Source organism: Primulina eburnea, chromosome 10, assembly GCF_022965805.1.
Source record: "Primulina eburnea isolate SZY01 chromosome 10, ASM2296580v1, whole genome shotgun sequence".
NCBI classification, from domain to species: Eukaryota; Viridiplantae; Streptophyta; class Magnoliopsida; order Lamiales; family Gesneriaceae; genus Primulina; species Primulina eburnea.
Window position 1 is genome coordinate 17,945,847 of NC_133110.1, and position 26,765 is coordinate 17,972,611.

At 37.2% G+C, this 26,765-nt stretch overlaps 1 long non-coding RNA gene across 1 annotated transcript; it reads left to right on the forward strand.

Annotated features, from left to right (window-relative positions):
• The first annotated feature begins 21,804 nt into the window (after window positions 1-21,804).
• On the forward strand, window positions 21,805-25,772 carry LOC140803834 (uncharacterized). Its single transcript, XR_012111940.1, has 3 exons — window positions 21,805-22,036; window positions 25,378-25,416; window positions 25,594-25,772. It is a non-coding gene; the product is annotated as an uncharacterized lncRNA (long non-coding RNA).
• The last annotated feature ends 993 nt before the right edge of the window (window positions 25,773-26,765 follow it).

Genomic DNA, 26,765 nt, shown 5'->3' on the forward strand with positions numbered 1-26,765 from the left:
ATACACGGGGTCCGTGTCCTATATGTTTTGGGGAGAATATTTTTTCCTAATTTAGAGTTTTAATTAGTTAGGTAACTAGATTTCATATCTTTGTGATTTGGTATCAATATATAGACTAATTTTCATTCATTGTAAACAACTTTGGTTCATTATTGAGTTTATGAAAATTCCTTTGAGAATTCTCTCAACACAAGCTTAAGTTTTGTTATAACTTTTGCGTTGTATCAAATCAAACTTATCAAAAGATTTATCTTTTGTGGCGTTTGTCGATCGATTTTCACGAGGGTTGCCAAGGGCGGGTTCTTTGGAGGTTCTCTTGAAACGCGATTGTTTCTCTCGTTGATTAATTGTTGCTAGACCGTGTGATCTAGAGGCGATTATCACACATATCCATTACTTGTTTCAAAGATCGGGAAAACACAACCGTTTCTTTATTCCATCGAATCGAGGGCGTGACTCGGATTTTGGGCGCGTTTGCTTTTCGTGTTTGAAGAATCGCATCATAAAAGGTTGAACCACCTGAACTTTAAGTGTATTGCTTATCTAAGTAACTATGATCTTGTAACTCGTTTGCCCAAAATAGATTTTTCAAAGATAAAATTTGTTCAACATGTCATTTTGGTAAGCAAGTAAGATCTTCATTTAAAAACAAGGGGAGTAAATCATCGATGCTTAGAACTACTGTATATGCATCTTTTTGGTCCTATACCAGTTATGAGTTTAAGGAGAATGAAATACACATTGGTGATCTTTGATGATTTTTCAAGATTTACTTGGGTTATCTTTCTAAAATCTAAGGACCAAACTGCTGCACAACTGATTAAACTTTTCAAAAGATTATTAATTGAAAAATTAGTTGGTATTGATAAAATAAGGTCTGATCTATGGATTGAATTCATCAATCAAAATCTTTCACAATTTTTAGAAAATACTGGGATCAAGCATTAGCTCTCAGCAGCTAGAAAACCTCAACAAAATGGTGTATCTGAGAGAAGAAATCGAACCTTTAAAGAAGCTGCTAGAACAATGCTTGCTGATTCTAGTATTTCTCAGATGTTTTGGGCAGAAGTAGTAAACACTACGTGTGACACTCAAAACAGATCGATAATTAATAAAAATAATTTGAAAACGCCATATGAGATCTGGCATGGACGTAAAAGTGTGGTTTCTTATTTCAAATATTTGGCTGCAGATGTTTTATTCTCGATAATGGCATAAAGCATTTAAAAACTTTTGATGCTAAATCTGTAGAGAGGATATTTCTTTGTTATTCATCAGTTAGTAAATCTTATAGAGTATTTAACAAATGAACTTTGAATGTGGAAGAGTCAATCCATATGGTATTTGATGAATTTATACTAACTGATAAGCCAACTGATCTAGTTGAGTTAGTTGATCGCTTTACAGATATAAGTTTGGAGGATGATAGTGGAGAAGAAAATCTCATCAATTAAAAATCCTTCAAACACAAGAACCATAAGTGCTGGTTCAATCAGTTGAACAAGAAATTGTTCCTGATAATTAGTTGGTAAAGCAAAATGATAATATTCAAATACCAACTGAAGCAGCAGCAACTGAAAATGAAGAGAACATTCATTTGCCAACTGAAACAGTTGCTGATATCGATGCAACAAATGTTGAATACAGATTGAAGAAATCTCATCCGCCAGAATTGGTGATAGCAAATCCATCTTATCCGGTAAGAACTCGAAATCAAATGATTAATTTATTTATTCATTCAGTTTTTGTTTCCCAACTGGAACCGAAGAAAACTGATGTAGCTCTTGCTGATCCTAACTGTATAAATGCTATGCAAGAAGAGCTAAATCAGTTTAGCCATAACAATGTCAGGAACTTAGTTCCAAGACTAGTTTTTAAAACTGTTATAGGTACAAAATGGGAGTATAGAAACAAACCGAACAAAGATATTTCAGTTGTGCGCAATAAAGCGAGGCTTGTAGCACAAGGATATACTCAAGAAGAATGAATAGATTACGACGAGACATATGCACCAGTTGCAAGACTGGAAGCAATCAGAATATTCCTTACTTATGCCTCATTCAAAAACTTTAAAGCCTACCAAATGGACGTGAAGAGTGAATTTCTGAATATCAGTTGCAGGAAGAAGTATATGTTGAATAACCACTAGGTTTTGGTAATCACTCTATTCTTGATCATGTTTATCATTTGAACAAAGCTCTATATGGTTTTAAACATGCTCCAAGAGCTTTGTATGAAACACTTTCAAAATTCCTAACTGATCATGATTTTACTATTGGATCAGTTGATAAGAATCTGTTCAAATTTTCAAAGAATGATCATATTTTATTTATGCAAATATATGTTGATATTATTTTTAGGTCAACTAACCCCAAATTATGTGATAAATTTGCCAAGTTAATGCAGGAAAAATTTGAGATGAGCATGATGGGTGAACTGACATTCTTTCTCGCTCTCCAAGTGAAACAACTGGAAACTGGTATTTTTATCAGTCAGATCAAATACACGAAGGAATTGCTCAAGAAATTTGGCATGGAAACATGTTTAGCTGAAAATACTCCCATGAGTTCTTCGATTAAATTAGATAATTATCAAGGAGAAATATCAGTTGAGACAGCACTCTACAGAGGTCTAATAGGTTCTTTATTATACCTAACTATTAGTCGTCCTGATATTATATTTGTTGTTTGAATGTGTCAGATTTCAGGAAAATCCTAATCAATCGCACTTTTTAGCTACCAAACATATAATATTGAAATATCATAAAGGCACACAAAATGTGGGCTTATGGTATGCTAAGGACTCATCGTTCATTAGTTGGCTATTCTGATGCAGATTATGCAGGATGTAAGCATGATCGTAAAAGCATCAGTGGCAGACCGATTTCATGATTTAGCAAGAAGCAAACATCCATAGCAACTTACACAACTGAAGCAGAATATCTTGTTTCTGGAAGGTGCTGCGCTCAACTACCCTAGGTTCAGCAACAACTGAAAGACTACGGAGTAACTGCAAAATAATCACCAATTTTTTGTGATAATACAAGCACAATTGAGATTACATATAATCCAGTTCTTTAATCAAGGACCAAACATATTGATGTCAGACATCATTTAATCAGAGATCGTGCTCTAAAGAAGGCAATCAGGCTGGAATATATAGCAACCGATCAACAAGCAGCAAATCTTGACCAAACCATTATCCGAGATTAAGCTTTCTCATTTTCGCAATATTCTTGGTTTAATTGATATGTATTAATTATATTTGTTTTAGTGATGATATGTTAGTTATTGCTAATTATTATTCAGTTAATCAATTGTCAGTTAGTCAACTACTAGTTAGTCAACTGATATCAGTTAGTTTGAAGAAAAAAAACGACAATGAATCAAAACAGCAACTTTATTGATAATATATTTCACATATTACACGAGTTATTTCCCTTTCAACGGCATTTCGTGAAAGGGACATCCAACTAGAAAAATCATTACATAAAATTCTTTTTTATCATTCCGAAAAGACAATCCTTTCCAGCACTCTTTGTGTAGAACCCGTAAATCAGACTACGTATAAGCCATGCATAATTTCTAGTACTTAAATTAAAATGATTTTTATTGCATGAGGATTTAAAATCTTTTCTTTAAATTTAATTATTTTATCCATTAGTTTAGTTGTTATCTTTTCAGTTAATTAAGTGAGGCCGGACTGGAGTTGGAGTTTTGAGATAAAATTTAATATTAAGAAAACATTCCGAGAAATTTATTTAAGATAAATAATAAGTTAATTTATTGTAAAAGTATATTTAAGGAATTATTTAAGTAACTTGAGATAAGTTGTAAATAAGTCCCTTAAAATTTATTAATTAATTTATTAATTCACTAAAATATTTAATGGGTAGATGAAAAACTAAAGATTTAAAATTCAATAATTAAGACACATTTTTCCCTCCATTTTATTGTAATTTTCTGCCATCACTTTTTAGGGATTTAATTAATTTTTCAACTCATTTCTTTTGATATCTTTCCTTACCCTTTTCTTGATAGATAATTCCCTAAATTTTATTCATCACTAATTAATATTTAAACAATATTTTTACCATGTTTATCTAGCAATATTTCATTCCCATTTATCATGAAGCAATCGACCACCTCATAGGAGACTTGAATAAATATTTGACAACTCATTCATTTCATTCATTCCCTTAATCTCTTCTTGGTAGATAATTTCCCCCACTTTTAAATCACCAACAATTAAATAATTAAGCAATTTTCTCCCTTGTTCCTAGACAAAAAAATCGACCATGTACACCCTCAATTATCCTTCAAAAATCTTTTGATATCAAATCATTCCTATTATCTCTCAACTCTAGGATAGAAAAGATTTTATCTTGTCATTCTACCCCATTTTATTTGTAGACTTTCCCTTCATTTCCTAGACACATTCACCCTCCCCATTTTCGAAAAAAATTCAGTCCCCTTAAGTAGAGAAAAAAAAATCGTGTTTAGCTCAAGGAGAAATAAGAGAGAAAAAGTGAGAAAAGAAGAACACTCCGTCTCCTCCGCGCCGCGTCATCGTTTTCATTTGTTTTTCGTTCAAAACAAATCCAGGCATGTTCATATCTTCTTTCACTCTTCAATCAAGCCATATAAGTATTTTAAAACATCATACTAATGATTTTAATAAGAAAGGACCGAAATTTATTGACAGCATGTTCGAAAATTTCGGCATAGATTTTTCTGTTTCCCTTCATGCTTCACGTTTTCTGCTGGTTTTGATGGTTCAGGTTATGACTCGATTTCCGGGGGCTCAAGGCTGATTTTAGACATGATATAGGGTGTGTTAGGAAGGGATATGTCCATTTGTTTCAGCTCTTTTTCCCCTTTGCATCACGTTTTGACAGAAACTCCCCAAGCATGTCATTTTGTGTCTCGATTTTATTGTCTTGCTGTCAAAGGGGAAGGTTTCTGATCTTGGCTACCCTATAGGCTGTAGCCATGGTTAGAAACTCTCCTTGCAATGTGTAGGACGTGACCAAGATGCCCTTCCATGGCTTGGTTCATGGTTCCCTCGGTTTTAAAACACAACAATGCAAGCGTCCCACGGTTTCTGTTTTCTGAATTTTCTGTGTAGGTGTGTTTTCGGTTTTGAGGTGGTTATGGATCTTGGTTGGCTTTTTAGCCCTTAGCCATGGTTCATACAATATCTCACGATGTCTAGAACATGCCATGGTCAATCAAATGGCCACTGGAATGGTAAATGACAGCAAGAACAAGCAATACGTCCCACGCGTGCAGTTTTGTTCTCGATTGGAAGCGTGGTGATGGTTCATGTGTTTCTTGGTTTGTGGCTGGCCTAGGGCCCTTATCCATGGTTCAAGCCATACCTTAGGATGTTGGGAAGAGGCTCTAGTCAGTCGTTCAAGCCTCAATGGCCATTAGCCTCGCAAAGAACGCATGAAAGCGCAAGCATTGCTGCTGTAATTTTCTGTACAGCAGGTTGGTGCTTTGGTTCAGAGGCTCGTTTGAGTTCTCGGTTGGCTTTTAGCCTATGGCCTTGGACTGGACAGTACCTCATCAAGTTATGAAGGTCATGTTTTTTTCCGTTTGTGATTCGGTTAAGTTTAGAGGTCGTACGAGAATTTACGGTTCAATGTGCCAAAGTGACTCTCGATAGAGCGTTTCATGATTTTGGCCTCCATTGTGCAATTTTCTTATATTACAGCCCTATGGTTATGTTTTCCAGTATTTTAAGAGTATTTTAACCATGGCTAAACGTGGTTTGATGTTGTTTCGGGTTGGTACGAAGCTATGGTTGAATATTAAGTTAGTTGGGCGTAATTGTCTAGTTTTTGGGTCGATTTTGAAGTGTTAGTCAAGATAAGTTTAGGTGCATATTTTTCATGTTAAAATTAGGTCGCAGCGAGCCTGGGAACGATTCAACCCATACGGTAAAATAATACAAGATTTTTAATTATATTACGTGCATAAAAATATAAAATGTTCATCTTTGAGATATATGCGATATTGCTTGTGGCCACTTCACGTTCATGGGATTGCAGCTTATCATAAGATTATTACTTCATCCGGTGGTCGCTGACCAGTTCATGTTCATGTATTGGTAGATCTCTATCGCCCAGTATACTGTGGTTTAGTCTGATCAGACTATTCATTTCATGTTATGGGCCACTTGCGTAAAACATATTCTCAACAGAAAATTATTATTATGATATTTCATGACAGGGCTCAATCGAGCAAACATTTCACTTACGATTTTCCGTTTAGTTATGCACGTATTTATGATTACTCATGACGAGATATTTTCACGTTACGCTTTACGACATGATATCTTTACACGGCATGAAAGTTTATGATATATTTACTTGTTATCTATGATATATGCATGCTGAGTCTTTAGACTCACTAGACTTGATTGTTGTAGGTACTGATGAGGTCGGGACCGAGGGCGGGGACCAATGAGCCATCTTGGGTCGGCAGTAGTAGGAACCCGAGGACCTCATTTTCAACACTTGCTATTTTTATTCCAAACTCATATTTTATTTTGTTGAATTATTTTAAGTTGTTATTTTGAAACAAACATTTACTTCCGCTGCTACTTTAAACATTGAATCTTTTTATCAGTTTATTTATGAATGAGGCATTTTATTTATTTAAAGAGAAAATTTTAAATTTTTCGCAAATTTTCAAGTACGAAATACGGGCTTCTACAGTTGGTATAAGAGCCTATGTTCTTGTAAAGGGTTGTACTACTACTGATCTCGAGAAGCTCACGAAGTCACGTTTTCGGTCTGTAAGTTCTACGTTTACGCATTTTTGTTTAAAGCATGAAATATTTTAACAGCACGTTTTCATGAAATATTTTATGTCAAGATTATGATTATGCAGTATTTATTTAAATTTAAAGAAATAATAGAGATTATGCATGCTAGTTACGTATGGGTTATGTATGGAACAGTATGCCTCCTAGACGCATTCTTGAGCGCACTAGGGATGACGAGCCTCGCCAGGAGGACGGTGAGAACTAGAGGCAGGAGAGAGATTTACCACCTCCACCTCCCCCGTACATGAATGCCCAGATGTTAGCTGGGATGACTCAATTCTTCGCACAGTTTGCAGGGAACAACGCTGTGACAGCCAGACAGACAGGGCCCGAGGCTACCTATGAGCGCTTCATGAAGATGAGGACGAATGAGTTCTCCGGGACTTCCGATCCTATGATTGCCGAGGGCTGGATCAAGTCCCTCGAGGTTATCTTTGAGTTTATGGAGCTTGAGGATGCGGACATAGTTCGTTGTGCCACCTATCTATTCGGAGGAGATGCCAGCTTATGGTGGGAAGGAGCATCAGTAGCCCTGAACTTGGCTACTCTTAGTTGGACGTGCTTCACAGAGGTATTTTACTTCAAATATTTTACTGACGAGGTGCGTGCCAGGTTGACCAGGGAGTTTATGACCCTGAGGCAAGGAGACTTGACTGTTACGGAGTTCATCCGTAAGTTTGAGAGGGGTTGCCATTGTGCCCCTGATTGAGAACGATGTCGGTCCCAAGCTGAGGCACTTTCCGGATGGTTTACGGCCGATCTTGCGCCGTGATGTTAGGGTGGCATGCCCTACTACCTTTGAAGTCACTGTTTCAAGAGCTCTTGCTGCAGAGCAAGATCAGACTGAAATTGAGAGGGATTGCCAGGGCAAGCGACCAGTCCCAGTGCCACACCGCCCTCCTCCTCAGCAGCAGCCACAGCATAAGAGGTCTTTCCACGGCCCACCCAGAAACAGAGGAGAGCTGCAGCAGGGACGCGCAATCCCGAGGACCTTTGAGCACCCAGTCTGTCCTAAGTGCACACGCCGCCATGCTGGAGCATGTATGTATGGCTCAGGGAAGTGTTATAAGTGTGGTAGCCCAGACCACCTACTGCAGCAGTGCTCTCGGGGGAGTCTTCCTACCCAAGGCAGAGTTTTTGCTCTCCATGAAGCGGAGACGAACCCAGACACCATGCTCATGACAGGTATCTTAAAACTTTAAGTTAATATTCGAAATTCAATGTTTTGGGAATTTATGTTTTGGGTTGAGATTTTGAACTTAGAAATTGTGATAGGATTGCATGCTCTAATCAGTGATACATTCGGGAATTAGGTTAGAAGAACTTTGACCTTTGCATGTCTATAAGTTAGTTCTAGTAATTATTGGGTTCAACTTGACGTTCCAACCTTTCATGGAGAATCTTTATAGCGGGTTCAGCTACGAAAGCCTTGATAGATTCAGAGGCTACTCATTCATTCATTTCGGAGACATTTGCTAATTTTTTCAAGGTCAAGTTCATTGGGCTAGATATATCCTATTCAGTAGTACTACCTTCGGAAGAGGAGATGGCAGCTACTAATGTGATCTGAGACATAGACCTCGAGCTCCATGGCAATCTTGTTTATGCGGATCTCATCGTTTTGCCGATTCCAGAATTTGATATCATTCTGGGTATGGACTGGCTATTAAGGAACAGAGTTTTGATCGAATTTCAGCGGAGATCCGTTCTAGTCCGACCGCCTGGGACGGAGCAGTTCTTATTCGAACCAGACAGGTACTTACATTTACAGCGTTTGATATCTTGTGTCCAGGCTAGGAAGCTCATGCATAGAGGGTGTCGAGCGTTTTTGGCAACTTTTATTTCCGTTCCCGAGGCACCCAGTCAGTCAGCCTCAGATTTTCCGATCGTTAGGGATTTCCTACATGTTTTTCCTGAGGACGTCTCTGGTATGCCACCCGAGTAAGAGGTGGAGTTTTCTATTGAGCATATGCCAGGTATGGCTCCGATATCCAAAGCATCGTACCGATTAGCGCCAACAGAGATGGCAGAGATTTAGAAGCAGATTCAGGAACTTCTTGATAAGGAGCTCATTCACCCGAGTTTTCCACCATGAGGTGCGCCAGTCTTGTTTGTGAAGAAGAAAGATGGTAAGATGAGGCTCTGTATTGATTACCGGGAGTTGAACAGGGTTACAGTGAAGAACAAAAACCCACTTCCGAGGATTGAAGATTTATTTGATCAATTGTAGGGAGCTTCAGTATTCTCAAAGATTGATCTGCGTTCCAATCATCACTAGTTGAGGGTGAAAGATGCCGATGTTTCCAAGATTGATTTTAGGACTCATTATGGCCATTTCGAGTTCTTTGTGATGTCGTTCGGTCTGACGAATGCGCCAGCGATCTTCATGGATCTCATGAATTGCGTATTTTAGCCGTATCTTGACCAGTTTGTGATAGTATTCATAGACGACATTCTCGTCTACTCAAAGAATCAAGAGGATCACAGCAGACATCTGACCACAATTTTGCAGACCTTGCAAAAGCATAAGTTATTCGCCAAGTTCAGTAAGTGCGAGTTCTGGTTAGAGAAGGTGGCGTTCTTAGGCCACATCGTTTCTAGCAGCAGTATTGAGGTAGACCCAACGAACGTTGCAGCAGTCAGGGATTGGGTTGTGCCGCAGAATGCATCAGAGATCCGTAGTTTCCTTGGCCTAGCAGGATATTATCGGAAGTTTATTCAGGGATTCTCCTCTATCGCAGTTCCACTCACATCATTGACAAAGAAGAATGTTAAATTCGTGTGGAGCGATTGAGTGTCAGAAGAGCTTCGATACTTTGAAGCAAGCTCTTATCTCAGCACCAGTATTGGCCATGCCGTCAGGGCCCGGCGAGTTCGTTTTGTATACCGATACTTCGAAGCTCGGTTTAGGCGTAGTGTTGATGCAGCATGGGAAGGTGATAGCGTATGCTTCTCGACAGTAGAAAATCCATGAGAAGAACTACTCTACCCATGATCTAGAGTTGGTTGTCATAGTTTTTTCCTTGAAGATTTGGAGGCATTATTTGTACGGAGAGAAGTGCCAGATCTTTACCGACCATAAGAGCCTCAAGTATTTCTTTACACAGAAAGAGCTGAATATGCATCAGAGGCGTTGGTTGGAGCTAGTGAAGGACTATGACTGTGACATTAGCTATCACCCGTGTAAGGCTAATATAGTTGCAGATGCATTGGGCAGGAAAGTCGCAGTGATGGCTCATCTAGCGATTTCGAGACCTCTTCAGTCTGAGATGCAGAGGTTTGATCTAGATACTTATCCTCACGGTAAAGTTCCCCGTCTATCTACTTTGACGATTCAGTCTTCTCTTCTAGACCGTATTCGCAGTGGTCAGTCAGCAGATGAGCAGTTGGCAAAGTGGAAGCAGAGAGATGAGGCCAAGGACAGTGTCTTGTATACAGTTAGAGACGGTATTGTGAGATACCGAGACATATGTGGGTTCCTAACAGTGATTCTATTCGAGCAGATATTCTATCAGAGGCCCATATGTCGCCGTACTCTATTCATCCTGGGAGCACAAAGATGTACAAAAATCTGCAGTTGTTGTATTGGTGGCCAGGAATGAAGAAGGATATCAGACATTTTGTATCTGAGTGTCTGACGTGCCAGCTAGTGAAAGCGGAGCATCAGAGACCAGCAGGCTTGCTCAAGCCTCTTCCTATTACCGAGTGGAAGTGGGAGAATATTACCATGCACTTCGTGGTCGGTTTGCCAAAATCAGTCAGAGGATCAAATGCTATCTGGGTGATTGTTGATCGTCCTACCAAATTAGCGCACTTCTTGCCTATTAAGACGACTTTCACCATGATTCAGTATGCAGAGTTGTATATCCGAGAGATAGCCAGACTTCATGGTATTCCCGTTTCTATAGTATCTAACCGAGATCCTAGATTCACTTCCGCATTTTGGAAGAGTCTGCATTCAGCATTGGGTACGAAGTTGTTGTTTAGCACAGCTTTCCACCCTCAGACAGATGAGCAGTCAGAGAGAGTTATCCAGATTTTGGAGGATCTTCTCCGTGCTTGTGTCATCGACTTTTCAGGGAGTTGGGAGTCAAATTTGACATTAGTACAGTTCACCTATAACAACAGTTTCCAGGAGTCTATAGGTATGGCTCCGTTTGAAGCACTGTATGGTCGTAAGTACAGATCGCCTGTTCATTGGGACGAAGTAGGGAAGAGATCAGAATTGGGTCCGAAGATTATTCAGCAGGCTGCCGATGTAGTAGTCAAGATCCGTGATAGGATGAGGACTGCTCAGAGTTGACAGAGGAGTTGTGCGGATCAGAGGAGGAGAGATTTAGAGTTTGCCGTGGGCGACCATGTTTTTGTGAAGATAGCGCCTATGAAGGAAGGGAAGCTCAGTCCGAGATTCATCGGACCATTTGAGATCCTCGATAGGGTTGGGACGTTAGCTTATCGTGTTGCTCTTCCGCCGAATCTGGCCGGAGTACACAATGTGTTCCACGTCTCTATGTTAAGGAAGTATATAGCGAATCCTTCGCATGTCTAGAACTTCGAGCCGTTGCAGCTCACTCCGAACCTGTCTTATGAGGAGAGACCAGTGCAGATCTTAGACAGACAGGAGATGAAGCTTCGGAATAGGCTGGTTAAGCGAGTGTAAGTCAAATGGCTTAATCATTCAGAGGAGGAAGCTACAAGGGAGACTGAGCCAGAGATGAGGAGTCGATATCCCGAGTTATTCAGTAAGTTTTAATTTCGAGGATGAAATTTCTTTTAAGGGGGGGGAGTAGTAAAACCCGTAAATCAGACTACGTATAAACCATGCATAATTTCTAGTACTTAAATTAAAACGATTTTTATTGCAAGAGGATTTAAATTCTTTTTTTAAATTTAATTATTTTATGCATTAGTTTAGTTGTTACCTTTTCAGTAAATTAAGTGAGGCCGGACTGGAGTTGGAGTTTTGAGATAAAATTTAATATTAAGAAAACATTACCAGAATTTATTTAAGATAATAATAAGTTAATTTATTGTAAAAGTATGTTTAAGGAATTATTTAAGTAATATGAGATAAGTAGTAAATAAGTCCCTTAAAGTTCATTAATTAATTTATTAATTCACTAAAATATTTAACGGGTAGATGAAACACTAAAGATTTAAAATTCAATAATTAAGAAACATTTTTCCATCCATTTTATTGTAATTTTCGGCCATGAACTTTTAGCGATTTAATTAATTTGTCCACTCATTTCCTTTGATATTTTTCCTTACCCTTTTCTTGATACATAATTCCCTAAATTTTATTCACCACTAATTAATATTTAAGCAATATTTCTACCATGTTTATCTAGTAATATTTCATCCCCATTTATCATGAAAAAATCGGCCACCTCATAGGAGACTTGAATAAATATTTGACAACTCATTCCTTTGATTCATTTCCTTAATCATTTCTTGGTAGATAATTTCCCCCACTTTTAAATCACCAACAATTAAATAAATTAAGCAATTTTCTCCCTTGTTCCTAGACAAAAAAATCGACCATGTGCACCGTCAATTATCCTTCAAAAATATTTTGATATCAAATCATTCCCATTATCTCTCAACTCTAGGATAGAAAAGATTTTATCTTGCCATTCTACCCCATTTTATTTGTAGACTTTCCCTTCATTTCCTAGACACTTTCTCCCTCCCCATTTTCGAAAAAAATTCAGTCCCCTTCAGTAGAGAAAAAAAATCAAGATTAGCTCAAGGAGAAATAAGACAGAAAAAGTGAGAAAAGAAGAACACTCCGTCTCCTCAGCGCCGCGTCGTCGTTTTCATTTGTTTTTTGTTCAAAACAAATCCAGGCATGTTCATATCTTCTTTCACTCTTCAATCAAGCCATATAAATATTTTAAAACATCATACTCATGATTTTAATAAGCAAGGACCGAAATTTATTGACAGCATGTTCGAAAATTTCGGCATAGATTTTTCTGTTTCCCTTCATGCTTCACGTTTTCTGCTGGTTTTGATGCTTCAGGTTATGACTCGACTTCCAGGGGCTCAAGTCTGCTTTTAGACATGATATAGGGTGTGTTAGGAAGGGAGATGTCTTTTGGTTTCAGCCCTTTTCCCCTTTTGCATCACGTTTTGACAGCAACTCCCCAAGCATGTCATTTTGTGTCTCGATTTTATTGTCTTGCTGTCAAAGGGGAAGGTTTCTGATCTTGGCTGCCCTATGCGCTATAGCCATGGTCAGAACCTCTCCTTGGAATGTCTAGGACATGACCAAGATGCCCTTCCACGGCTTGGTTCATGGTTCCCTCGGTTTTAAAACAAAACAACACAAGAGTCCCACGGTTTCTGTTTTCTGAATTTTCTGTGTAAGTGTGTGTTTGGTTTTGAGGTGGTTATGGATCTTGGTTGGCTTTTTAGCCCTTAGCCACGGTTCATACAATATCTCACAATGTCTAGATCATGCCATGGTCAATCAAATGGCCACTGGAATGGTACATGACAGCAAGAACAAGCAATACGTCCCACGCGTGCAGTTTTGTTCTCGGTTGGAAGCGTGGTGATGGTTCGTGTGTTTCTTGGTTTGTGGCTGGCCTAGGGCCCTTAGCCATGGTTCAAGCCATACCTTAGGATGTTGAGAAGAGGATTTGGTCGGTGGTTCAAACCCCAATGGCCATTAGCCTCGCAAAGAACGCATGCAAGCGCAAGCGCTGCTGCTGTAATTTTCTGTACAGGAGGTTGGTACTTTGGTTCAGAGGCTCGTTTGGTTTCTCGGTTGGCTTTTAGCCTATGGCCTTGGACTGGACAGTACCGCATTGAGTCAGAAAGGTCAAGTTTTTGGCCGTTCATGATTCGGTTAAGTTTAGAGGTCGTACGAGAATTTATGGTGCAATGTGCCAAAGTGACTCTCGAAAGAGCGTTTCACGATTTTGGCCTCCATTGCACAATTTTCATATATTAAAGCCCTATGGTTATGTTTTCCAGTATTTTAAGAGTATTTTAACCATGGCTAAACGATGGTTCAATGATGGTTCGAGTTGGTACGAAGCCATCGTTGAATACTAAGTTAGTTGGGCGTAATTTTCTAGTTTTTGGGTCGATTTTGAAGTGTTAGTCAAGATAAGTTTATTTGCATATTTTTCATGTTGAAATTAGGTCGCAACGAGCCTGGGAACGATCCAACCCATTCGATAAAATAATACAAGATTTTTAATTTTATTACGTGCCTAAAAATATAAAATGTTCATTTTTGAGATATATGCGATATTGCTTGTGGCCACTTCACGTTCATGGGATTGCAGCTTATCATGGGATTAGTACTTCATCCAGTGGTCACTGATCGGTTCATGTTCATGTATTGGTAGATCTCTACCGCCCAGTATACTGTGGTTCAGTCTGATCAGACGATTCATTTCACGTTATGGGCCACTTGCGTAAAACATATTCTCAACAGAAAATTATTATTATGCTATTTCATGACAGGGCTCAATCGAGCAAACATTTCACTTACGATTTTCCGTTTAGTTATGCACGTATTTATGATTACTCATGACGAGATATTTTCACGTTACGCTTTACGACATGATATCTTTACACGACATGAAATTTTATGATGTATTTACTTGTTATCTATGATATATGCATGCTGAGTCTTTAGACTCACTAGACTTGATTGTTGTAGGTACCGATGAGGTCGGGGACCAGTGAGCCATCTTGGGTCGGCAGTAGTAGGAACCCGATGACCTCATTTTTAGAACTTGCTATTTTTATTCCAAAATCATATTTTATTTTGTTGAATTATTTTAAGTTGTGACTTTGAAACAAACATTTACTTCCGCTGCTACTTCAAACATTGAATCTTTTTATCAGTTTATTTATGAACGAGGCATTTTAATTATTTAAAGAGAAAATTTTAAATTTTCCGCAAATTTTCAAGTACGAAATACGGGCTTCTGCACGTTGCTCCTTCAAAAGCATCAACTCTATAAGACCTTCATCAGTGACAAGATTTGAAGTATGGATAACATCGAGACGCCTCTTATACTTGATCTCAGTTGCCCTCTGTTTATCAGTAACAAATAATTGATCTCATTGAATGGTCCGGAGGTCATGTATTTTAGTCCAAGTGGACATGATTTTTTCCAAGACAAAATCATCTATAGTTTCTTTCAAACTCTCCAAACGGCGAATCGTTGCTGAAGGAAGAGGGTTGTTGGAACTGCTTGCTCTATCCATCTGTGCTTAATTGTTGTTGTTATTATCTAATGATAGTGATCTTATTTATAGATAGACCCGTATTAGAATAAGACTAAGAGACATCAATTAACATAATGCACTTGACTGATTCAGACTGGGTTTCTTCTACCCTCTTTTATTAATATGCATTTGTTGAGGAAGAATGTCGAATTTAAATGGTTAACTGATAAGACAATATTCAGTTGGTCTTCAACTGAACTGACTCAGTTTTCAACTGATCACTCAGTTACCGACCTAAAAGATCATATCCAATAAGTTAACAGATTGTTCGATAAGTATTCCATATTAAGTGATGTGAATATTAAAATCTTGCATTTAATTAATGTCATTCATGAATAATGTGGTTCATTAGACTTCTGTTCACATTTTCATTGCACGTACACAAGATTTTATCTTGGGATGACACGTGTCCAAAAATTTGAACAGTCACAAACATAAGAAATTGAGCCTGCTTCATTTCAGTTTTTGTACGCGCATTACAACTCTCAGAGAAAATCAAATACACTGAGCTTTTTCTCGTAGATATTCAAACTATCAGCAATGTAAAATCAAGTCCCTGCATACATTATCAACACAATGGCTATTAACTTTGATTCAGTTATCTATGTCAAGGACAGAGCTATCAATGATGTCTTTCTCAAGCTTGAAGCAGATGTACTGAAGAAATTTCTGGGATTATTATCTCAAGAAATCTATCCTAAAGAAATTCAAGATCTATATGCTAATGGCTTCATCTCTACAGACGGCAAAATGAATTCAACCGTCAACAGTTTACTGCTGATCATTAACGAAGACTCCTTCATAAATCTCTTCCAACTGCCTTCTGATGGCTTGGTTAATATTTCTGAAGTTAAGACGTCTGATGTAGAGGAGATGCAGACGCTTTTATCTGCAGATGGACGAAAAATCGAGGTTTCCGATCCTAAGAAATAACTTAAGCCAGAGATTTGGTTACTGGCTGACATTGTGGCCAAGGTACTACTCGCCAAAGCAAGCTCATTTGCTGATCTCACCTTGGAAAAGTCCCAAGTGATGACTTCTATCATGGCTGGACATAGACTGAAATGGTCAACAATCATCTTTTCTGTCCTCAAGAACATGATTCAATCCTCCAAACAGTCCAAGGGATTTGTTGTACCACTCAGCTACTTGTTAAATAACAACGGTTTTGTGGGTGACTCTTCTGAGAAGTCATCCAAATTCAAAATTTTCAATGCTAAGAGTGTTCAGCTGCCAAAAAACAAGTTGGACATGTCACCTGAGAAGTTCATTAAAGTGAAGAAGGAGATTATGATGCAGGAAGCTCCCAAATCAGTCAAGAAGATAGCTCAGAAAAAGACAATCAAAAGGAAACTGATTGTCAGTGAGACTGATTCAAAGAGAACTCCATCTCAAAAAATCATGAAAAAGCCAAGAACTCTCAAAACCAAACCAGCAGCTGTTGTAGAAACAATCCCAGCTGAAAGATTGCACTGACTGGAGTTGAACAGCCTATCAGCACCATAACTTTGAGGGCAATTCCAGTCGAGTCTTCAACTGAAGGTCAGTCACCATCTCCAACTGATCCATCTAAGAAGATTATTACCAAATCTGGTGATAAGCAAAAACCAGCAAGAGTCCAAGCTCCATTGATCTCCATCACTTCTCCAACTATTTTACCATTTCCTAGAAAAAAATGAGTAGTCATAAGGGAGAAAGTGGATGCAACTGAATCAGGACTAAGTGTCTTTCATGTCCTCATTGACCCAAAAGGAAAGGGCAAGTTGATTGAAGAGCCTCGGCCGACAAACTAAATTCAAACTCATATCGATCTTATATGGAAAGAGGTCAATGAATTTTCTAAATCAAAGCTCAAGACTTACAATGAATGGGTCAGATTTAGAACCGGATTTTTTGCGAAGAAATTGCAGAAGAAAGCAGTTTTGAAGAAATTCATTGCTTTAGAAACTGTAGTCTTGAAGGTAGTCAAAGCTACCTCGATTGTTCAAGCATTGGAAAGGAAGGCATACTTCTTTGATGTGGTGCCTGTCAAGAAACTGGCACAATTGATCGCTCAGCTCTGCCAAAATTATGATCCAACAAGTCAAACTGCTTTCAATGACAGAGTTGTTTATGATCAGCTGGACACAGATCTACGATCACTACAGATGAATATCAAAAGTTGGGAAATTGGTGGAAACTAAGTTTCAGTGATTTGACAAATTAAGCTTCGAAATGTATTAGAATAACTGATCAAAGGCAACGAGCTTAAATGACTCAAATATTACAATTGATAGTTGTCATTAGCTGAAGATTAATGCGTACCAGCTAAATATTATCCACGCCATCAGTTGAAGCAAAATCTAACCGACTGATCAGTTGGGAATTGATCGGTTGAAAACAATCAGTTATGAGTTTTTCAGCAAAGTATCTTCAGCTGATCTCCCAATTGAACACGTCATCAGTTGAAAACGACAACCGACAAATAGTACAACAGACTGCAACTAGTAGTGGAACGTCGCATTTCAGATATTGTAGTATACGAATGTCAGATAATATCGACGTGGCAATCAACTGATATAAAGATTCAAATGATATTTAATATTATCTTTGAGAGGGAATCCATAAATAGGTGATAAAGGCAGCTGAGAAAGACACCCACGCGAACTACTATTCTATTCAAGCTTGCTGTTACTCTGCTAAATTCACAACTCGTATTCAGATATCAAGAGCTCACTCTTATCAGATTTATCAGTAGCAATCAAGGCTACATTTACGAGCTTGTTAGCACTTTGAAATCTTTGTTAGATTTATTCAGTTGTGTTATATTTAGTCACACTGTAAAAGTTATTGTGAACCAAGAGTTTCAGTTTGGCAGTGTTAAGTACAAACTGAAGTGGGTCAGTACAACGTGTGTATTCGATCAAAGTCTTTTAGTGAAAATCCTATCTTCGTGATATAAGGGGTGACGTAGGAGTTATTCTATTCTCCGAATATCCAGAAACATATCGTGTGCTTTTTATTTCAGTTACTATCAGTTATTCTATCTTTTAGTCAGTTTACTTCCGCAACTGTTTTTCAGTTAAACTGATTGTTATCGACTGACGAGATATCGAGTGTCAGTTTGTCATTAAACTGAACCCAATATTCGAAAAGAATTTATTATCAGTAAGTGTTTATTCAACCCCCCTTTCTAAACTCTTATCACCTAATAATCGATCCTTTCAAGTGGTATCAGAGCGGTTGTATCTTGTCTCATAATATTTCTACTCAAACTATTCATTATGTCTTCCTTCAACAAGATCCCAATGTTTTCCAAAGAATACTTCGATGATTGGAAAATCACGATGCAGGCTCACTTAGCTGCACAAGATGATGATATATGGTACGTCATCATTGACGGACCAATGAAGATTCTGAAAGTTAACAAAGCAGTTGCAATCACCGATGGGGAATCTCATAGAATTGAAAAGCCTAGAGATGAGTGGACTGCTGAGGACAAAAGAAAAGCAAATTTGGATAACGTGGCGAAGGACATACTGTACAAAATGCTAGATAAAATAACTTTCAGCAAGATCAAAATGTGTAAGACAGCCAAAAAATTTTGGGAAAAGCTGATCCAGCTTTATGAAGGGAATGAACAAACCTAAGAGAATAAACTTTCTGTTGATGTTCAGAAGTTTCATAATATCAAAATGAGAACTAGAGAATTGATGCATGAGTACGATGAAAGAGTCAGCTCTATCATCAATGAACTAAATGCACTTTGTAAAGTTTATACCAACAAAGAAGTTGCATTAAAAGTTATCAGAGGTCTTCTCAAGGAGTGGGACGTTAAGACTATGGCAATGAGGGAGTCCAAGGATCTAAACAAGGTTGAGCTTCATGACCTATTTGCTGATCTGAAGGCCTATGATTTTGAGCTGCAAACTCGAGAAGGAGAACCCTCTACTCCAGCAGTCACAACTGCCTTAGCTGCTATTAGAACAGAACCAACTGGTTCAGTCGAGAAGGTTGCTAATCAACTAAGCAATGATGTCATGTCATTGTTCATCAAAAAATTCGGAATATTTATGAGGAAAAATCAAGGGAACTTCCAAAAGCATTATCAGAGAAACAATTCTAAAGAGGAATCAAACGCTTGCTACAACTGTGGCAAACTCGGTCACTTCATTGTTGACTGTCCCAAACCTAAGAAGGACAGTCAAGGCTCGACTGAAAGAAAGAAGAAGTCATATGAGCACAAGAGGAGACCCAAGTATGATAAGAAGTCTTTCAGGAAGAAGCATGAGGTACTCTTAGCTGAAGAGAGTAAATCAAAATGGGCAGAAACTAACAGCGAAGAGTCAGAGCCAGAAACCTCATGCAGTTCCAGTGATGGTGAAGAGGAAGTGAAGTGTCTAATGGCTGGTGATACAGAAGTGGAGTCAAGCAGTCAACAGGTATTTAACTTTAGCTCAACTGATTTCACTAGAGAAGAACTAATTTCAATTCTTCATGACATGGTTAGTGAGTTCCACAAGCTTGCTTTATCTTTTGAAAAGGCCAGAGCAAAGCAAAATGATCCCATAGACAATAAAACTAAAACTGATGTATCAGTTGATGTGTTTAGTCTAAAAGGGGAAATTGCTGAGCTCAATGCTGAAACAAGCAGGAATCAATCAATGAGTCGGAAGTTGATGCTTGAAAATTCAAAGCAAACTGAGCTTATTCAGGCTTGGAACAAATCATCTGCTGCATTAACTGATATACAGAACTCACAGAAATCAGTTACTGGTAAAACTGGTTTAGGGTTCAGTAACCAAGATGAAATGCCTTCCAATGATACTCGACCAAAACTGAATATGCATAAAGGGAAATACATTCACTTTGTCAAATCATTTGTGGTACAAGAATAAACTGAACCAAGTAAACTGGTTAAACAGCCTACTGAAAGTTCGAACAAAGCTAAAAGATATTGTATTGGTTATAGCCCAAAAGTTTTAAATGACTTACGCACTCAGTCGTCAAAAAGATTCAGCAGGAATTATTCAAATGGCTACTCCAATTACTATAACAACAAGCCAGTTCAGAAAAGATATCGGCGGAACAATCAGTTGAACAAAGACAACTCACATGTTGTCTCATCTGCACACTACACACCAAGCACACACAAATCGAGAAAGACCATCTGGAATACAACAACTGGACAGTCAGTTAGACTGATCCAAGTCTGGATTCCTAAAGGACTAATCAATTTTGGACCCAAATACAAAAGGGTACCAATATTATATTTTGTGTGTGATTGCAGGTAACAGGTACAAGCAAGGAATCAATCTGGTACTTGGATAGTGGATGCTCACGACACATGACAGGAGATGCGAATTTGTTATCTCAACTGATCAAGTACACTTGGTGGTTGTAGATGATTTTTCAAGATTTACTTGGGTTATATTTCTCAAATCCAAAGACCAAACTGCTGCACAACTGATCAAGCTTTTCAAAAGAATATTAAACGAGAAATCAGTTTGTATTGATAGAATCAGATCCGATCGAAAAACTGAATTCATCAATCAAATTCTTTAAAAAAATTAGAAAATGCTGGAATTAGGCACGAGCTATTAGCAGCTAGAACTCCTCAGCAAAATGGTGTGGCTGAGAGGAGAAATCAGACCCTTAAAGAAGCTGCTAGAACGATGCTTACTGATTCTGGTATTTCTCAAAGGTTTTGGGCAGAGGCAGTAAACACTGCGTGCTATACTCAGAACATATCGATGATTAATAAAAATCATTTGAAAACTGTGACACCATGACCCGTTTTAAAATAATAAACTCTATAATGCGGAAGCTTTAAAAATAGACTTGGAGGAAAGTTTGTGCTTTAAAAATTTTGACAGAGTTTCCCCATAAAAACGAACTCATCACCTGCCTCAAGCAATAAAACCAATACATCAAAACATTCCCACAACTAATACATAGAGATATACAAAATCAAAAGCATTCCATTTGATTACCAAAATAATTGAGACAAATTTAAACTCTCAAAATATCAGGTGGGTTACAACAAAATATATTAGCCAACTCCAGCAATTACAAAACAAAATACTTTCTTAACCATCCATTGACAAAATAATCATATCATCCTTCCTCCAAGCTTGGCACATTTTCTTCTTCCGTCTCGACACCACGCCATATCAGTCTCGGTTACCTGCATCTGCATCTCATGAACATAACTGAAATGAGTTATAAAAATTCAGCAAGTAGACCTTTAAATAACAAGTACATATATCATAGTGTAAAGAAGAAATCCATACCATTTCTTAACCGTAATATGCCATCAGTCAATAAAATGCGTATATAACAATTATAAGATGGCATCTATAGAACAATTCATTTCTTTCCATTCGTATGGCATTGATAGGTCATCAGTCAATGGTACACATGTACGTCTCAGTCAAAATTAGGGGTGGAAAAAATACCGATAGTTCCGGTATACCGCCTTTACCGTACCGCACAATACCGAACTTATCGAATTTAACGGTATACCGACTATTTCGGTACGGTATGTTACCGTACCAAAATAGTCGGTATCGGTATATAATTTTAAAAATTTCGGTATTTCGGTATATACCGAAATACCGAATTTTTTTTATCAACTTATATTAAAATGTGAATTTGGGTAGCTTGACCAGTTTTGGCCCGGCAACAGGTTAAGCCCAAACATGTGTCATGGGCTTTTTCTTCTAACAGACTACCACAACAGCAGACACGTTACAGTGATGGTTTGCTTCCCTTCTTCGTCTTTTTCTTTTCCTCTCGTCTTGCTTTGTTTTGGAGTCTCGGTTTTCTTCTTCCCACGTGGCAGCAAGCAAAGGTCAACAAAGAAGGTTTGCTTGATTTGTTGTCCGCCTCCTCTTTCTTGAAGTTCCTTCGGTGCCAACTCTGCTGCGTGACGTTCCTCCTCTTGCCATTGGAAAGCGCCTGCTATGTTAGTTTTCTTACTTATGTTTTTCTTCTGTATTTTTTTTTTTTGTTTTCCTTACAATCTTGGGTTTGTTATTGGTTTACAAGGATTAGTTGATCTAACCTCATGGTAGAAACAATGATTATATATTTATCAGTCTTTGGGTGCAAATTATCTCGGTAACTTTTAGCTGCCATCTTTTGGTGTCTGGAACTGTAATGGTTCGAGAAAGTTGCAAGTTTCTATGATTATTAATGATTTGTTAACATAATGATTTTATGTTTACATTAGTTTGTGTTGGTCCTCTATTCTGTGGTTTGGATTCTCAATCTTCCAACTGTTTTTTCATATTGTATAATGATTCTCTTTGAAGCTGTCTATTCTTCGAGGCACTTTTTGTCGATTTCTAGTAAGAAGCTTTTCAGCTTCATCGTTTGCCTCAGCTTGAAGTCTCCATTTCTACATAAAATAAAAAAACAAATTGGTCATATTAGAGGGCACTTTTGCTTGTTATAATATTGGTAAATATTTAATGACACGGCTCTTCAAGATTCTCAATCTCCATAATTGGCTTTATTTGATCAGCGACATTTTCCTGCAGAAGATAGTGTGGATATTTGTCTGTAATGAGAGAATTTACTCCATATTTTATTAATTTTGTGAATACAGTTCTACTTCAATTTCTATCATCGAAGAAATCTGAAAAGACCATAGCAGTGGGTTGCATGCTCTATTATCACTATGTGGCTATTGACTACAGATTAGGCAAAATAAATGAAATTTCATAACCTTCATAGGCTATCATTCGAAAAATTAAATGTAAAATTTTGGTTAGTCATTTTTTAAAACAAAAAAAATGGCAATCATATATTCAACATGGGCATTAACTTAAGACATCAAAATCTACCTTTTGGAGCTGCTTTATTTTTTATTGGTTATTTTTCTTGTCTTGTTTTTGTAGAAATAATAACATTGATCATACATGCATTTTGTTTGTAGGATCATACAATTATGATAAAAAATTATTGGTTTTCTTTCAGGATGGAATCTAATACTCTCCTAAGTTCATCTCAAACATCAAATGCAACAGAACATGAAACACAACAGTCCACTGCTCAAAAACGACCAAGGAAGCCTCCTAAAGCTCCTAAACAATCCAAGAGTATATTTTGGGAGCATTGTATAAAGGGAGGAAGAAAGTTGAGTGATGGGACCGAACAACAAATAGGGATATGCAAATATTGCAAAGTTGAGATCCCAACAGTTTATGAAAGTACTAGTGGGTTAAAAAACCACTTAGTAAGAAGGTGTAAGTCAAGTCCGCTCTATGAAACAAGTGGGGATGATAAAAGTCAAACTATATCGACGAGTGAGACAATGGGGCAAGGAAGTGCTTTGGTTCCTCATACTTTTAATCAAAAAAAAATGTGAATTGAAAGTTGCAAGGTACGTGATTATCGATGAAGTGTCTTTTAGGGCTGTTGAAGGGAAGGGGTTTGTAGAATTATTGCATGAATTACAATCGAGATTCTTAATTCCTTCTCGAAAAAAAGTTGCAAGTATGGTTTATGATCTTTTCTTAGTTGAGAAAGCTAAGATAAAAAGTGTGATCGGTGACAAAAGGGTAAGTATCACTACTGATACTTGGACTTCCATTCAAAACATAAATTACATGGTAGTGACAGCTCACTTCTTGGATAGTGATTGGAAGCTGCATAAAAGAATAATCAACTTCACAAAAATCACTAGTCATTCTGGAGAAGATATTGGGAAGATGGTTGAGGTTTGTCTGAGAGAGTGGAAGATAGAAAAAGTCTTTTCAATTGTAGTTGACAATGCTTCTTCTAATGACACTGCAATTGATTACTTGAAAAGAAGAATGAAAAGTGAAAATTCATTGTTGTTTGAAGGGAAATACTTGCACTTGAGGTGTGCTTGTCATGTAATTAACTTAATTGTTAAGGATGGCTTGAAGGAGCTTAATGTTTCAATTAAAGCCATAAGAAATGCAGTTGTTTTTATACATTCTTCCCCATCAAGATTGAATAAGTTTAGGGAGTTTGCCATGCTAGCCAAGTTTTCTAATACATCAACAGTACCTATGGATGTCAAAACGAGGTGGAATGCAACTTATAAAATGCTTGAAGTTGCATTAAAGTACAGAAGGGTGTTCGAAAGGATGACTGAAGAATGGTTGCCTTTTATGAATTATCTTCGTGAAAAAGATGATAAGGGTAAAGAAAGGATTGGGCCTCCAATTGCTAATGATTTGGAGAAAGCAAAGGCTTTTGTACATTTTCTGAAAAAGTTTTATGATGCCACTTTGGAGCTAAGTGCATCAAAAAGTCCTACCTCTCAATTGATTTATCAATCAATGATTGCACTACAAGTTGAGATTGAAAGAAAGAGACATGATGATTCAGATTCAATTCTTAAAGAGGTAGCAGGTGCAATGAAGTTAAAGTTTGAAAAGTATTGGGGAAATTGGAATAACAGGAACCCTTTGATATTTATTGGTAATATTTTGGACCCGAGGAACAAACTTCAAATGATCAAAGTTACCGTCAGAAAATTGGGAGGTACTCCTACAAGGATCAAAGAATTTGTTGATAATGTCAAACAAAACTTGGTAACTTTGTGGTCGGAGTATAAGGGAATAAATGATATATTGAATGTTGAGAGTCAAAGTATGCAAATAGAGTGTGATAATAGAGATGGAGGTATTAGTGGTGGTGGTGGTGGTCTTTGTGATGAATTGTTTGATGATTTGGAAGCACAAAACGAAGAAGAACAACTTCAAGTGATATCCAATGAAGTAGATAAGTATTTGGCCGATGAGATTGAAAAACGATCTAATCAATCTTTCAATCTTTTGGAGTGGTGGAAAGGAAGTGAAACTAGATACCCAATCCTTTCAATGATTGCCAAAGATATTTTTTCAATTCCATGCTCAACTGTTGCTAGAGAGTCCGCTTTTAGCTTGGGCAAAAGAGTTGTGGATCCTTTTAGGAGCAGTCTGAGTCCTAAAATGGTAGAGGCATTGGTGTGTACTAGTGATTGGCTAAGAGCGGAGGAGTTCTCTTTTTGGAAAGATCCAACAGACGATGACCTTGAACTATATAAGGAAATTGAAGAAATTGAAAAAAATAATATTTTTTATTTAGTTAACTTTAAATTTATATAATGTCGTTGTTAACCTAACATGAATACTAATGTTTTTTTTAACAGCTGCAAATGTCACTCAAGGTCGTGCCAACACTTCATCTTCCTCCTCCACTTTGGACTAACTTGAAGAGTAAGACTATATGTATGTTTACTTATTTCTTCTAATATTTTTAACTAAATGTAGTCTTTAACTTTTGCAGGTCCTTTGAGATGGAGAAGTTTCAACAAAATTATAGTTAGTAAGATTATATTTATGTTTACTCATTTAAATTCTAATATTTGTAAATTTTAGTTTTCAACTTTTGCAGGTCCTTCGAGATGGAGGAGTTTGAACAAAATTATAGTTAGTAAGACAATATTTACATTTACTCATTTAAATTCTAATATTTGTAAAATTTAGTTTTTAACTTTTGCAGGTCTTTAGAGATGTGGGAGTTTCAAAAAAATTGCAGGACATGACACTATTTTTTGCAACTAACCTAGAACATTTTAGAATAACAATTTGTGATATATTTGATGTATCGTTTTGTTTTGAAAATACTCTATTTATCTTTTAGAATTTTTGCTTGTTGAGTTGCTCTTTTGAAACATATATATTATAAAACCCTATTGTTCGATCTATGACATTTAGTTTCCTTTTAAAGATATGGTTTGTGTAGTTGAATCTTTGCCGCATTCTTCCATAAACCTGTTTTGTTTTGAGATATTTATGTTTTCTTGGAATTCATTTGGATAAATCATGTTCTTTGTAGGCTGCCAAGTGAAATTTGAGGTATAGTTCTGATTTTTTATTGGTAGGACATATGGTTAAAAGGTATTTTGTTGTTAATGTGATGAGAATAACAATTTTTTTTTAAAAAAAATTCGTATACACGGTATTTTACCGATACCGTACCGAAATTGCGGTATACCGAATATTTTTGGTAAGAACAGTATGTAATTTATGGCATACCGAAATTTCAGTATACCGACTGTCGGTATACCGAAATTTTCGGTACGGTATCGGTATTCATTTTCCGGTACCGAAATTTTTCGGTACGGTATACGGTATTATTGAAAAAAATCGGTATACCGTACCGAACCAGGCCTAGTCAAAATCAGTCACAGTACATGTCATTTTGTTGATCAACTTAAGTCAAGTGGGTTTAGAATTACCATAGGTAACACCACAATACCATATAACCATCAAAACATAAAAACATTCATTGAAACATTTTATCAAACACGTGGTGTGCGTGCTAAAACCTTAGCTCCTTTACTTTGCCCTTGGCATCAATTCCATCTCTTTTCAATATATCAATACATACAATGTACATAATCAATGAGTTAAAGGAGATAAAATCATTTAAAACATCATTTATCATATACATAGATCATGAGATGCATTCAAAGGAAAAGTATACTTACAACCAAATAGAGTTACACTAGCCTTGGCACTTGGTGATGATTCTACAAGATAAAACCATAATAGAATACATTAATATCACTTTCTTAAGCTTTCAGTCCCCCGTAAGTCGAAAACTTACCAATACAAACTTACAACTCAAGGAATCTAAGAACAAGACTAAGTAATAGCTTACCTTGATAC